This window comes from Pleurodeles waltl, chromosome 6, assembly GCF_031143425.1.
Source record: "Pleurodeles waltl isolate 20211129_DDA chromosome 6, aPleWal1.hap1.20221129, whole genome shotgun sequence".
NCBI lineage: Eukaryota > Metazoa > Chordata > Amphibia > Caudata > Salamandridae > Pleurodeles > Pleurodeles waltl.
This window is the reverse complement of record NC_090445.1, coordinates 1580378127-1580394659: the sequence shown is the minus strand read 5'-3', so window position 1 is coordinate 1580394659 and position 16533 is coordinate 1580378127.

Here is a 16533-nt window from a genome sequence, read left to right as displayed (position 1 = left end):
AAATTAAGTCTGACATTCTCAGTAAAACATGCACTTCCAACATTAGGAGCCTGTCAGTTGATTCCCTTGTGTTCTACTGCAGCGTCCCAAAGTGTTCTAAAGGAGAACTAGAGTGCTAACAGTCTAATTTACGACAAAAGTGTGGCACATATTAAGCCATCTTGATTGAATCAAACTGGTAAAACTAAAAACGTTTAGTTTAGAAAGGAACAAAATGTGGGGGTTCATTTTGTCATAGAAATTATGGTTAATGCTGTGCGAAAAAAAGTAGGGCATGTTTTAAGTGAGTTCTCAAATATCTTATTCTTCTGTTTCATTAAAACCTTCTGACATGTGGGCTGAAACATGCGCTTTCAACACCAGCAACAGACTGCCAGTTAACTCCCTTGTAATCAGCAGCATATAATGTTCTGATGAGCAACTAGAATGCTAACATTCTAAATTTATATAGAAAATGTGGCACATCTAAATGTCATCTTGATGGAATCAAAGTGGAAAACTGAAAGCATTTTCTAATGCGGATACTACAGTAAATAAGGAAATGAGGGAGCTTCATCACAAACATGTCTCCTAAGATGGTCACCAGAGAAAAAAAAGCCAAAATGTAGTACACATAACATTCAAATATTGCCCAAGTGTAGCCCAAAGACAGAAATGTGTAAAACACTTAATTTTTTTGTTTTTTTACAGTTTTATATAGCGCAGACTTGGCCCAAAGGTATTGGAGTTTTTTACATGAGCATCAAGTACATTACACAAAGACATATTAATTTTGGTACATAAAGATAGCAAATAATTGAAAAGTGCTTTGTCGCTATTTGAGAACTCAGAAAATATGTCCTTATTTTAGTTTTTTAAAGCACTAACCATTTTTTATGGAAACAAAATCTTCTCATTTTTATAATTTCTAAAGGAAATGCTTTCGTTTCTGATTACATCAAGATAACGTGAGGCATGATACACTCTTGTAATAAATTTAGAATGTTAGCAATTTAGTTGTTCGTTCAAATACTGTGGGGAGGCAGAGGTCAGTGGCACGGACTCAGATAATTGGGGGAAGGGAGGAGGGTGCAGAGGCAACAAGTTGACCACACTGGGCAGGCAAGAGAGGCAGTGGCAGTACAACAAACTATGGAGGACAGGGGGAAGGGGGGACAGGGGCAACAAACTAACCATGCAGGGCAGGCAAGAGATGCTGTTTGCAATATAACAGACCATTAAGGGCAGAAGAAAGAGGCAGTGGCAGTACAACCATACAAGCCAACAGACCCGATTGAGGCAGGCGACTAAAAGGGCTTAATTCTAGCTGCCTCCTGCCTAAAATCTCCTCTTTTTCAATGTAAGTCAATGGAGAAAATCAATTGCCCAGGTTTTTTAAAAAAATCTCCCTCTTACCAAGTTCACAATGTTGGCAAGTATGGTACATTGGTACACAGAGGGCAGGAGGAATCGGGTAAGGACATAGACCCAAATAACAGAGGGTTGGAGGGAGATGGGCAGGGGCACTAAACTGGCCTCCAAGGCAAGGGGCAGCTCTATACACCATACAGGGCAAGCGGGACGGTAGTGCAGCATGATGGAACATGAAAAGCAATAGGGAGGGGACAGGGCCATGCACATGGACAACAGAGAGCAGAGGGGAAAGAGGCAAGGGCAGCAAGCTGACCATAAAGGACAGGCAGGAGGGACAGTTGCAGCATAACAGACCATGAAAGGCAGGAGTGAAGGGGTACTGGCAGCACATAGGACCTTGCAGGGCAGGAAGGATGGGGATGATCCATGGACTCGGACAACAGAGGTTTGAGAGGACGTGGCAGAGGCAGCAAGCTAACTGTTCAATGCAGGCTGGAAGGGCAATGGCAGAACAATGGCTACACAGGGCTGTAATGAAGGAGCAGGGGCATGTATTTGGACAATGGATGGCAAGGAGGAGGGGGGCAGGAGCCATGGCAGGCCTTTAAACCAAACCTCGCTCCGACCGTACATTGCGATGGGCATCATACTTAACATAAAAATAACCTAGAAATTCACTTAAAAAAACAAAGGTTACAGGGACGTTATAGCTAGAAAATAGAATTTTAAAAAACGTTAATAATTCATAAAAAACCAAAGGTTACAGGGAAGTTATAGTTAGATTCAGATGTTACACACACAATACCATTAGAAATTTAGCGGTTATAGTTATTTCAAGTAACTGTGACATGTGCCGTAAGGTGACTATAACTTGCACCCTCACCATGCACTGCTAATTACCCCAGTTATTACATCACTCATGACATTTTCTTAGACATCATTGATAATATCACTGTAACATTTGCATTAAAATTACTGTGCATGGAGGGAGTTATAGTAACCTTAGAGCATCAGTTATAGTTAATCGAAATAACTTTAACTATAACTGCTGTATTTTGTGGTTTTGTGCAGGTAAAATCTGAACTTGACTATAAATAACGTCCCTGTAACCTTTGGATTTTTAGTGAATATATATATATATATATATTTATATATATATATATATATATATATATATATATATATATATATATATATATATATATTATATATATATATATATATATATATATATATTTATATATATATATATATATATATATATATATATATATATATGTTCACTTAAAAAAAGGGACGCTATAGTTAGGCTCACATTTTAAAATGTACCAATCCAAAGAAATTCACCAGTTATAGTTAGAGCTATCTCAAGTAACTATAATTTGTGCCCTAAGGTAACTATAACTCGGGCCCTTGCAGTGTTTTCATCAAAAATGTTACTGTAAATTTTAGATTGATATTGCCAATGATATTATCAAAGATGTCATGAGTGCCGTAATTTGTGAGGTAATTAGAAGTGTATTAGCAGTGCTGCACATAATATTTATATACTGCCTGCAGGAAGTGGTGGTCCAGGGATAGCGGGGGGCACATGGCCCTCCGCATATTACTTATTAGACTCGGGGAGGTGGCGGTCCCCGGGGCAGCGGGAGGGGGCCAGGCAGACCCCCTGCATTATGATAAGAATTCCCCGAGACTTTGTCCACCCGGGGACTTAAAAAAGACAAAGCGTGGGAATCCGCACTACTTTTAAAAGACAAATTACAGCAGATCCACGGATCCACCATGGCTCCCGCTGTAAATGAAAAAAAAATGTTTTTAAGCCCTGGGGGGGGGGGGGGGGGTCCCTTTATGACCCCAGCACCAGAGCTAAGGTGTCAGGGTGTACGTACCCTGGCCCCGTTTGTTTTTTTATTCTTTTTTTGTGGGACTCGGCTGAAGCCGGTTCCCAACATGGCTGACAACACTTCCTTGTTGAAGTTGTCAACCAATCAGATCTCAGCACGAGATCGGGAGGGGTTGCGAATCATTCGCGTCCCTATAAATACACATTTAAATTTCCTTTAATTTCTCTAAAACAACTGAACTGATTTATGCCAAATAACAAAAAGGTCTCTTTATGGACCAAGAGCTACCTTTCTACCATATTTGGTGTAATTCCATCCAGTGGTTTCAGTGCTATCGCTTTTCAAAACCCTTTGAAAAAATGAATGGGGAAAATGTGTTTTAGGACCCCTCCTTTTTCTTGGCCCCCGCTTGAGGGATCACCACAAAACTTTCCAGATGGCAACTGAATTGATGTCTGTTGTTTTTTTATTTTTATTTTGTGAAGATTCATCAAAGGCACCAAAGTTATTAGCAAAACAAAAAACACTGTTTCTATAGAAACTAGGTTCTAACTATAACTACCTACTGGTGACCACCAGTAGGGACTATATATTTTCCATAGGAAAATAATTTTTTGTCTCTTGCCTTTCTATTTGATGCCGTTTGATGGATCTTCACAAAACTTTCCCAAAAAGGTGTGCTGGTACTTCTTGTTGTGCATGGGAAGTTTTGGGGTGATTCATCAAGCGGGGGCCGAGAAAAAGAGGGTGTCAAAAAAAGTGAATTTCTCATGTTAATTCCCATAGGAGGATTGAACATGCCTACAGCCCAAACCGCTGGACAGAATTACATCAAATTTTGCAGAAAGGTAGATTTTGTTCTGCAGATTGTGCTTTTTGTTATTTGGTGTAAATCTGTTCAGTAAGTTGCTGAAAAATATGAGGAAATCCAAATTTGTATATCTAGGGCTGCCTTTTCTCCGTGGTGACTTCGCAAAGAGTAACAAGCTAGTGCAGGGTAATGCAGAGTTCTGATCGGCTGCCAACATTTCAACCAGGAAGTGTTGGCACCCATCTTGGTACTCAGCTGAAGCCAAGTCCAAAAAAGAAATGCAGTAAAAAAAGAAAAGGGGGCAGGGTACAAATACCTTGACCCTTTAGCCTTGGTGTAAGGGTCCCAGAGGGACTCTGCCAGGGCAAAACATTTTTTTTAAATCTCCTGCACTTGTTTTTAAATAAGCCCTCAGTGGGCCAGGTCCCGGAGGATGCAGTGCTTTAAAATAAAATGGAGGGGGGCCAACTGGGTCTGATCCAAGTAAATAGTATGCGGGGACCTCCCGCGCCACAGGGACAACCACCTCCTTGGATCAAAATATGTTAATTATAATCGAGGGGTCCTGCAGACCTGACGTCTCCAAGGGACCGCCGCCTACCCGGGGCTTAAAGATAATAGTATGTGGGGGGTGCATGGCCCCCTTGCCCTGGGGACCACCACCTCCCTGGGGCAAAATATTATAATTAAAAAAGGGAAGGTCCTGTGGATCCAGGGCCCCGGGGACCACCACCTTCCTGTGGCAAATTTTAAATACTGGAAGAGGCCACGCAACCCCCTCCTGGCACCAATATTGGCCCTAAGCACTGCACCCCCCCCGGTGCTGGCAACTACTATGTCCCAGGGTGCCCACCCCTGGGACATAGCTGTTTGCTTCCGCTGAGTCAGAGCAAACACCTCGGTTTGAGGGGGCAACAGTTGTCAAAGTGCTTTTTCTCACTGGAAGCGGAGGTTTCATACTTCTCCCTTTCCGCAAAGATGGGGGTAGTAAAAGAGATGAAACTATTGCTCTTGCACACAGAGAGCTGCATGTTCACCAGCTCCCTGTGTGCAATAGAAATGCAGGCTACTACAGGAGGCAGGGAGCCAGCTGGGATCGCAGGGGCCTCGAGGCTCCCCCCATGGTTCCAATCCTGCACACTGAATGCCAGAGGGCACCCGAGAGACATAGACAAGCCCCAGTGGATGGGACCCCAAGGACTGAAATCAGCTTGGGGAGGGGGGGGACCGCAGGGTCCACCTCCCCCATTGAATTGTGGTGGGTCCCAGTGGATGGGGTTCCGGGAGCCCCACAGCCTCCCTCCCCCATTGAACTGCATTGTGCCCCAGGGATGGGTCACCAGGACTACAATCGGCCCGGAGAAGGGACCGCACAGCCCCCTCCCCCATTGAATTGGCCTGCACCATCCACCTTAGTAGTATGCAAAGGTCTTCCCACCTTTTTCCAGGATGTTGGACAGCTTACAAAAGGGCCCCCAAGTGTGCGTTCTTGATGCTGTGGATTATGAGGGCATCACCACCAAATAAAGAAAACACTTACATCATATACCTGAGAGAAATGGTCCTGGTTTAGTAGAGACTTACATCTTTGTAGTCTGATTGGCCACTCTTTCGGAGGATTAATGTTATCACAGCAATGTCGAGAAAGACGCACGAGGAACTATCACATTGCTAAACGCACACAAGGTCACTGGAGACATTTCCTCCTGGTCCGTAGGCAGCTGTAGTGTAGAATACACACTGGACCTTTACTTAACGAGGTAGAACTTACTAACTAACCAGTAGGAGTACTCCAGTTGGGTAGACATTTTGTGCAAAACTATGGACTCATGTTGGATAAACGAGCAGATGACCTTCCGTTCTAGCCATGATGCTCATTTCACAGATATCAAACCTCAACAGGAAGAACTTACAAATATAAACATAGCAGGTTCCTTAGTTGAAGCTCACTTCTTGAAAAGACAAATGATCCTAACTCCAGGTTTTGGCAAAGGGAAAGCAACTGTGTTTACTCAGAGTTCCATACAGAAAAATGAGTTGAAATCCTTTGTGGAGATGAATGCATGTTTGCTCTATTGGAGCGCAGTCTGTATGCGACAGTGACGAGTGGGTTCTTCCTTGTTCTCTCCTGGTGATAGCAGAGTACATGGTGTTCCTTTTAAATTGCTACGAGTATGCAAATGTGCAAATCACCTGGAAGCTCTGCCCACTTGGCCCCACCCTGTCCACTTCAGTAGTATGCAAAGGTCTTCCCGCCTTTTGGCAGGATGATGGACAGCTTACCAAAGGACCCCCAGCGTGCTTCCCACCGATTTTAGTGGTGCATTCTTGATGCAAGGAATATCAGGACATCGCCCCCAAACAAAGAAGCGCTTACATCATATAACTAAGAGGAAGGATCATGGGTTGGTGGAGATTTATGTCTTTGTAGTCTTGTTGGCCTCCCTATAGGCGGATTCATGTTATCACAGAATTCTGGGGAAAGATGCATGAGGAACATTCACATTGCCAAACTTATACAAGGACGCTGGAGACATTTTCTCGTGGTCCATTGCACAGCTGTTGTGTATAAATCACACTGGACATGAGGTAGCACTTACTAACTAACCTGTAGAAAGTACTTCAGTTGGGTAGACAATTTATGCAAAACTGTGGACTCTTGTTGGATAAATGGACAGATGTGGCATCTTTGTGGCTGAGTCACTCACGCAGTTACTGACACACTCACTCAGACACTCATGCACCCACTCACAGACCCACTCCGAGATTCATGTACTCACTCACAGACCCACTCACTCATGCATCCACTCATAGACCCACTTAGACATCATGCACCCACTCACAGGCCAACTTAGACATTCACACACCCACTCACAAACCCTCTCAGACATTCATGCACCCACTAACAGACCCACTCAGGGTTACGCACCTACTCACAGACCCGCTCAGAGACTCATGCAGTCACTCACAGATGCACTCAGATGATGTCATGGTATTCCATGTTCCAATGCGACGGTTAGGAGCTGCAGAGCTCTGTGCCCTATTCTCTTGTATGGACTCACTTCTACAAATTCTGATCTTGTGAAATAAAGCAGTTACAAAGCGTATACTGTTGTGAAATAGTCATTTCAGTGCATACTGTGACTGTGTCCCCCATGGGTGTTGAACTGAATGAAGGTTGTGGATAGTTGTTCATTAGAGGGCACGACCGGAAGCTTTGGGGTTGAGGCTGATGGAGTGAGTTTCTTCTAGTGTGTGTAAATGGGGTCATAAAGGTGTTTAACCTCTGTTCTCATCTAGTCTTTGACCAATGCAGAATATACAGGGCAGTGGTCACATATGTGATAATTGCAAAAAGCATTTAATCTGAAAGTGTGTAACAGGAGAATGCACATATCTTGAAATATTGCCTGCACCACAGGAAAAGAAAATGCTGTGTTTACAGGTGTGTGAAAGAGAGTAGCTGTATATGTGCAAGAGAGTGAGATAGACACAGTAAAGGGGAAGTGATGCAAGGAAGTACATCTGTAAGGACAGAGTTAAAAGGCAGTGATATAGAGAAAGGAGAATGTGAGATATGCAAATGCATGATTTCAGAAAGATGTCAGGAAATGCCTAAAAGAGATGCTGCAGAGAAAGGCAGTGGTTCCAAAACTTTAAATCCTGTGGACCCCCACTGAATCATTACTGGAAGCCGGGGACCACTAAGTAATTTGTACAATATAAATTTCAAACATTAAAACAGTAATTCCCAAAAAATACACAAACAAGTACACGCCAAACAAATACTCAAATTACTAAAGATATAAATATTTTATATTGCTAAGATATGCAAAAATCTAAATATTTGAAGGGAAAGGTTGGCCCTGCATCTTGCTGACTAACTTTTCAATGTTTAGTTTTATTTGGGAAAGCTGAATCCTCAGGTTAGATTTTACATTTCCCAAGTGATTTCTATTTTTATTTTTTAGGTGCATAAGATCTGAGAAAACTTTTTCACATAAATATGTGGTTTGGAAAGGAAGTAAAACCATTAGGATCTCTCATCTCTCCATAGCCTCTTTGTCACATGTAATTAATTTCTTTTATAGCACTTCTCATACCAGTGTAGGGTGTCAGAGCACTTTACAGGGGACTACAAGGTGTCGGATTCTCGTGTCATCCACACTGGTTGGCCTTTTGTAAGAGTGCTCGGTCTGGAGAGCACAATCTCAGGGTTCAGAACATAACAGTGGTTAGCGCTGACTTTAAAAATAATAATGTATTTCTATGCAAGCTAACCTTTTTTGAACAGGATCAGGAAAATTAAAGTCTGGAAAAAACATAACATTCTAATTTATGCCATGCTGCTTGCATGTACCGTTTGATGGCAGTTCATAGCTCACTGTGCTAAATTACGATTGGAACTTATGAACTTCACAGTAACAAAAGAATCTCTGTGACAAAAGATGTAACCCACTGTGCCTTGCACATGAAATACTGTTCTTTGCATGATACACATTCTTTGCAGCATGGATATTAACCATCTGCACTGCCTTAGATGAGTCAAAACTGCCACTAGATTTAACTCCCATCTCTCTCCAGCAAGTACATTAATCACCTGGGTTATCTTGATGCTTTCATTTTTGCCCAAAAGATGATGGCTGTACAGGGAACTTTGCACTGCTTTTAGAACTGCTGCACAAAGGAAATAATAAATACAAATATACACGTTTCTGTTGGAGGCACCATCTGGAGAAGTGCCATCCTGCCGGCCCAGGCCTGTGGATCCCCTGGTAATGTGTTACAGACCTCTGGGGGGGGGGGAGGGGCGGGGAGGGGGCACAGACCACGGGTTGGGAACCCTTGATGTGCATGGACCTTTGCAATGCTTTTAAAACTGCTGCACAATGGAAGTAATAAATATAAAAACATGCGTGTATTTCTTTCAGAGGATCCAGTTGGAGAAGTGTCATCCTGCCGGCCCATGCCTGCATACCCCCTGGGAATATGTCACGGACCCCTTGGGGGCCACGGACCACAGATTGGGAACTGCTAGTGTAAAGGAAAGAACAGGAATGATTGAGAACTCACCAGCCACTACATGTTTTCCCTTAATAATGCTTCATTCACCAGTTTATATTTTCAAAACTGGAACATATTTAGTTCTAAATATTCCCAACAAAATTATTGTTTTTGCTCATTTAACTGATCCTGCTAACAAACACTGGCAAAACTAACAGGCCATATTTTTTATGCATAGGTTCACTAATGTGTGATATGATCTGGGTGCAGTGACAGAAAACTCAAAGAGGCACCCAAATTCTGGTTAGGTGGCACTCCGTAAGAAGCACATGATTTCAGTTGCAGTTTTAAGCCACATCCTTCTTTACATGAGCCATGCCTCTTGGAAATTATTCTAAACTATGTTTCTTTGAGCATGCCCTTTTTGGAGCCCCTTAGCCCAGGGTGGACAGGCCTCCCGATTTTTCACCAGCTGTCCAATCAGATTTCACGAAACGTAGTTCATGTCCCGGTCTTTAGAGAGGGTTGATTGAAACCTGTGGGAGGTGTCTTTTTATGTTTTCCAAAGCAGGCAGAGTTAGCAGCTGTTTTAGGAAAGCAATTTAGAAAAGCAATTTAATTAACAGGCATGATACTGGTTTTAAAAATTGCATTTTCCATATGTTCTTAGTGCCTTTTTCTGTAATTCTATGCTGATAAACATTGTAATTCTGTGCACTCAGTTGAAGAAAAATTGTAATCTTTGCTGTGGCAGCTGGTGACTGGGCAAAGTGGCGGGGTGAGGGGAACAAACAAAAATTGAAAAAAAACCTTACCTTAAGCTCACCGCCACACCGCCGCTCTCCGCACACTCCAGACAGAGGCTCCCACCATGCCCTGAGCCAATCATGACGCTGCTGAGAGTTGATTGCCTGGAGTGCCAAGGCAGAGTGGGAGCCTGGGCATTCTCTCTCCAACCTAGCAATACAAAGTCAGGTTGGAGCGAGCCCTGTGCACATGTGTGTTTGGCCAGCCCCAGACAACTGGCCAAACATGCATGCGCACTGAGGGGAATGCTCTGTCCCTCCCCTCCATATCTGTCATCCCGCTATGGCCTGTTAAAAAGAAAACGATAATAAACATTGTTAATTATCCTTTTATTTTAAAGGTTTGCAGCAGCTGCTGCTGCTGGCGGAGTGGGAAGTTTGGCATGCTCCTCCGAATTAGCGGAGGAGCCTCCCCTGAGTCCTTGTTCTATTTTTATTAAATGTCCCGTTTTTGTACGTCACAATTCTGGTCACCCTACCTTAGCCCCACCTTTCTCATCCCACTTAAAACACTGGCATTCCTGATTTGATCAAGAGTTTTTATATCCGTGAATGTAGAAACTTAAGCAGATCCCCTAAATGATGTGAACATTCATCCGCTTCCGCAAACGATGGTCCGAAAACACTGTGCGCACCTCTTGATGTGTTACAAACATCATTTTATACTAAGCAAATACGGGTCTCTTAAAGGACCATCCTTCTAAGTTTTGGCTGCAAACTTTCTTTAAGGGACTGCCGTTACTTAAAATGAATGTGCACAAATGGACGTAATTATAGAGCGGTGGCGCTCTCCAGCGGTATACTAGGAATAATGCAAAGTGTTTTTTAATTTAACATGCTTCGAAAGAGGTTTTGCAACCAAACATCTGCAACTGAAAAAGGCTGACATTTCACCCTACTAGGCGCTCACAGGTGTGTTGTTCCTCACGTTTGCGCCGCTTTTGTCAAAACTAATGACGCAAATGCGACGCTAAAAAAGTATAAATATGGGCCTTAACGTTAAAGGAGACAGATTATGTCCTAAATTTGATCTTTATTTACAGCATCCAAACCGTTCTCTTCACATTTTACCAGGATGAGCAAGATAATAACTAGATACCGGCCATGTATAAGCCCTGGTCAAAAAGTAATTCAGGCGGCGCCCCCCATCCATCCTTTTACCACAAGTACACAAGAGAAGAGCAAAATGGAAGATTTTTGCAGCGCACTAAACTTCCCTTGCATAAGGATATGGCGTCTCGCCTCCTGCTTTCCTTTCTACTCTCCTCTGATGCCTCCTCCCACTTCCATCTCTTTTCCATACTTTCTTTTCTCTCCTAGTTCTTTTTTAAACTTCGCCACTTTTTAAAAATCTGCCTTCTCACTCTGCTACTTGTACAAACGTACACTGATCTGTTCATATAAAACATGAATGGTTGCACGTGGGCACATTTCGTTATTAGGATCTTCTTAGAATTGTCTCTAAGAATTCTAGAAAGATAGTCGTGAGGGTGGACACCTCAAAAGTTTAACGAAACTTAAGCAAAGTGGTCGCAGCGGACAAAGTAGCAAATCTGAATTTTGATTTACCCCATTTTTGCCATTAGTGCTCTTCTATGCTCTCACGTTATTCAAAAGTGAATCTGTTGTAGATGAAATATTCCAATATGTCCTCCCCTTTCCCTGACAGCTGTACAGGGTGTAATGTTGGACATTCTTTTGTTTTGTTAATTCTTTCTCTTATGTTTTGTTAAAATTCAATAAAGAAAGTTGAAATATAAAAAAATATGCACTTGTTTGGAATAAAGAGGGAGTACCTTTGTTAAGCACATTTACAACTGCCTAGACTTCATACATGTTGGAGCTACTCGCTCCAGTTATTTAAGTCTGGCCTGACAGTGTTGCTACCTGCAAGACATACTGCTATGAGTCCTTTAAAATATACAAAGGACCCTGAGGAAAATTAATCATTCACCTCATGCCACTGGCTCTTTGATGTATTATTCCATCCCCTATGTAGCAATTGCAATGCTTAATGTAGTATTTTACGTTTGTAAAATACACTCAATAATAACACGTATAGGGGCATATTTACAAGAAAGGTGCACATCAGCTATGATACACCACTTTTATTGCTTCGCCCCGTGCCTCCCTAACATCACCATGGTAGCACTGAATTTACAATACAGCACACCATGGCAGACGGCACACGTTAGCACAATAGCGTCAACATTTTTTACACTATTGTGGCACATTGGTCGACTTGCACCAAAGATTATGGCGCTAGTCCAGCAATGCGTGGGGAGGCCTGTTGGAAACAATGGGAACGTCACTTTAATGCCTGCCTGGGGTAGGCGTTACTAATAACGGGAAAGCGGCACATTGAAATCTCATAAATTTCACTGTGCACTTTTTCTGGGCCTCCCTGCCTTGAAACACCCCTTTACATACGTCGTACCTGGTGGAGGCATAATGTGGTGCAAGGGTTTACAAAGTGGCGTAATGCAAGCATTGCTCTACTTTGCAAATATGGCTAGGGAGAAAGACCTCCTTAACGCCACCTTAGTGTAAAAAAATAATGCTAGGGCAGCACAAGGTGGCACTAGGTGCTTGTAAATGTGCTCCTTAATTCTTTGGGCCTCATTTATATTTAGGTGGCTGGCCCATCATTCTGCCATGGGGTAGGAGTCAATTTTTCCGACCCCACGATGGACAGGCGGCCGACCCAATTTATAAATGAACACCAAGCAAGTGGTAATTTATAAAAACATTGCCAGGAACTGCTGTGGTTGCATATTACACTGTGCTATGTGACTGTCAGCAGGACGCAGCCCAGTAGCACAAAAGAATTGTTTTCTTTTTTTCAAAAAGAAAATCCCAAAAAGAGATTTTCTTTTTGAAAAGAAAATATATAATGCATCCTTTGGGAGTATTATAACAGTTTTAGTGTCCTTACCACCGGGCTTAAAATGGCGGTAAGAAACAATAAAAAATTACTATATGCCCATACATCATAATTGTGCGGGCAGACACGCAGCCATTGCTCTGATGGCCTTTATTCTCCAGGGCCATAGGAGCAGTTTGACAACAGAAGAGACAGATAGACTCCCCTGTCAGCAAACTGAAGGTCTGCCTGACTTTAAATAGGGTGGGCAGACCATTATATTTGTGGAATGTGTACTCTATTGCTGTTGCGACAGAGCATACATACCACCAATATATAAATGTGGCCATTTATCATACAACTGCATTGTTCACAGAATGCAACCTATTTCTATTTGTTTTATTGTAGTATTATTTTTAATGGTTTTGTCCATACTCACATGCAAGCCACTTCTCCTCCACTATTGCCACTGCCACTAATACCACCACCACAATTACCACCACCCCAACTCCTTTACATGCAGCAGTAGTCCTCCCAGCTTCATGGCCTTCTGGTTTGGCAGTGCCAGAGCTAAAGGCTCCATTAGGCTGACCACCTGTCATAGTGGTAAGTTATGGATGGTGACTGTAAAAAATCAGGACAGAGGTTCAAAATTCAAGACACCAATTCAGGACAAAAGATCAAATTTACAGCCAAATCTGAGTAGGCCAATCAATATTATAAATGTAAATAAATGGGCAACTGAGACAAGTAGAAGACAAAATTGGTTTATTGGTTTCGGTGTGTGTAGTGAAAAGCACCTCTGACCAAATATTCATGTGTAAATTTAAAGATTGCAAAACTACCAAACGTCTATATTAAGCAAAATTTGACAGTCAACATAAAGGGCAGCTGTCACAAGAATCTGACCCCTTCTCATGAAATATAGCACTAGAAGCACTGTTCTGTAAATGGATATTGACTTCTAGCTTATAGGCATTAGTACTATCACTACTTGATACAACAAAGAGGAGGTGGTGAGTTTTTCTGTGAATGTTTGAGATGAAACTGCTGGGTGTTTCAGCCACCCTCCTCTCAGTGCTAGTTGTTGCCTTCACCTGCCTAGAGAAAACACAGTCTTGGGTGGTACCTTCAATGTCTTGTACTCAATAAAAATGCCAAAGTGCAGGATGATAAAACATGAAGAAGCAATGGAAAAGCCAATTGGTTTGATGCCCACACTTGAGTGCTCTTAGTAGAAATAAATATTTGCTGCAATTTAAAACAACTAGAAGAGTATTATCCTGCCACTGAGAGGATCCCGGGCTTGTTAGGTGCTCACTTGGATTCATCATAATAAGCCCAGAGAGCACAGTGTATGTCTGAAGGACTCAAGTGGTTTGAAACTACCTCCTGTATTTCTCAAAGGTCTTCCTAGTATCTATGTGGGTAGTAGCAGCTTCTTTATATCAGAATGCAAGTCAGAACCCCTTCATCCCCAGCTAATACAGCGATACTGCTTATGACACACAGGCTCAGTAGAAATGATATTAAAACATTGTTAAACAGGTGGACAGTGGTTGTAGGGGTAGCCATACTGCTCAATGACACCTCCTCTTCCAAATCTTAAAAGAACAACTCGACCTGCTAGGCAGATTTTTTGCCATCTCTACAAATCATGGCTCCAAGCCCCAATAGGAGGGCGCTAGTTGCACTAGCAGAGACAAGGACATGGAATCAGTGATGCACAGGCTTGATTCTATAGATGAGTTGTTAACATTGCTATGTCCAGGGCTCCTGGCTAGAGAAAGGATTGAAGCTCCTACACTGGTAGGCGTGAAGGAGTGGCTGAGGAGAGCAGAGGTCCCCCTCAAGGGCAGCATTTCCCTAGTCCTGAAGAAGAGGGGGCAAGGGTAAGTGGGGGAGGGGGCGCAACCCACCCCACCAGGGTGTGCGGAGGGCTCCATGCCTCCAACAGTAGCCAGCAGGGGCAGCAGGCAACCCATAATGCTACTTGCTGGTGGGCACACGGCTAACATCAGTGTCATGCAGAGTGGGAACAACTGCATGGATGTGAGTGGGGCTGCCACCACACTAGGGGGTAGGGGGAGACTAGCACAGTGGAATATCAGTCCTGCATTAAGATCGCAGTTTGACCTAGGAGCCTAGCTAATGAGTATCCTGAATTGGCCGTCTAAGACTGGGGAGCTGTCTACAGCCCTCATGAGGGGGATAGTTGCAGGGGTACCACAAGGATAAGTTAGAAAAGGCATTGCGACTGATGGCATAACTCACAGCTGGGGAGCAGGGACAGGAGTGGGCAGCCCAGGTGGTTACCCAGAATAGCTCCACAAGAGTGGCACCAACACCATTGTTATTGCCAATGCAGGACATTCAGCCAGTGGTACCGAGCTTGGGTACTAAGGCCGGGGTCCTTTGTCCATTAACTAGGGCCCAGGTTTTATGTTGAGGAACGACATCAGCACAGCTTGTCAGTGTCTAGTAGGTAGTCATTTGTCGACAGAGATAAAGTCAAATATTTGGAAAGGGACCTTTGTTGAAATATTTGATCCTATTGTGAAAATCCTGGTATGGAAAGAGGCCAGGCATTTCAAGGAATGCTCACATGCTAAATACTGCTCCCACACACATCTCAGGAAAAAAGTGGATGAAACACTGATGAAGTGGGTAAAGGGGTTCAAAATCTTCTATGTGTTGATGGTAGAGACGTTTCCCAAGTTGGGACAGCAATTGCACTGTTACTAGAATAAGATAGTTTGTGCACATGACAAATTTGGAGCAAATTCTTTGGAAGAATATGGTAGAGCATTTTGAAAGAAAAAAGGTACATGCCAGACTCTGGGATCAGAGTAACGGAAATGCATGGCTGTGCCACATGATGCTGAAGAAGCCCAAAAGGCGCATGCTGGGCTTACAATAAAAACACTTGCAGCAGTCCATAAGGAACGTGCAAGTTCAAACACAATTGCTCCTTCTGCGGAATGCCAGCCCACCCTGAATTCAAATGTTTAAAAAAAGGAAGGAATAGGGGTCAGCAGAAAAAGTGAAGAACATTTTCCCTATGCCAGGCTTTGACTGCTTGGCTGAACAGCTATGACAACAGGCTGGTGGTGCAAGTTCTTTATGATGTTTTTAGATAGTGTTTTATGATCCCAATGGAGGAGGCACTGGGGTTGTGTTTTGCAAGAGTAATCAGTCCCTCAAAGTCAGCAAGGAATTGTCCAGGCAAAACAATCCCCAGTGAGAGCAAGCTAGGCAGGATAGCAAGCCCCTTCAGTGATGTTCTATTAGAGAACTTTGGGGGTCATTCTGACCCCGGCGGTCATGGACCGCCGGGGCCAGGGTTGGCGGGAGCACCACCAACAGGCTGGCGGTGCCCCGCAGGGCATTCTGACCGCGGCGGTTTGGCCGCGGTCAGATGTGGAAAACCGGCGGTCTCCCGCCGGTTTTCCGCTGCCCAAATGAATCCTCCATGGCGGCGCAGCTCGCTGCGCCGCCATGGAGGATTCTGACACCCCATACCGCCATCCTGTTCCTGGCGGTTCGCCCGCCAGGAACAGGATGGCGGTATGGGGTGTCGTGGGGCCCCTGGGGGCCCCTGCAGTGCCCATGCCAATGGCATGGGCACTGCAGGGGCCCCCGTAAGAGGGCCCCACTTTGTATTTCAGTGTCTGCTTTGCAGACACTGAAATACGCGACGGGTGCCACTGCACCCGTCGCACCTTCCCACTCCGCCGGCTCCATTCAGAGCCGGCGTCCTCGTGGGAAGGTTGTTTTCCACTGGGCTGGCGGGCGGCCTTTTGGCGGTCGCCCGCCATCCCAGTGGAAAACCCAGAATCACCGCAGCGG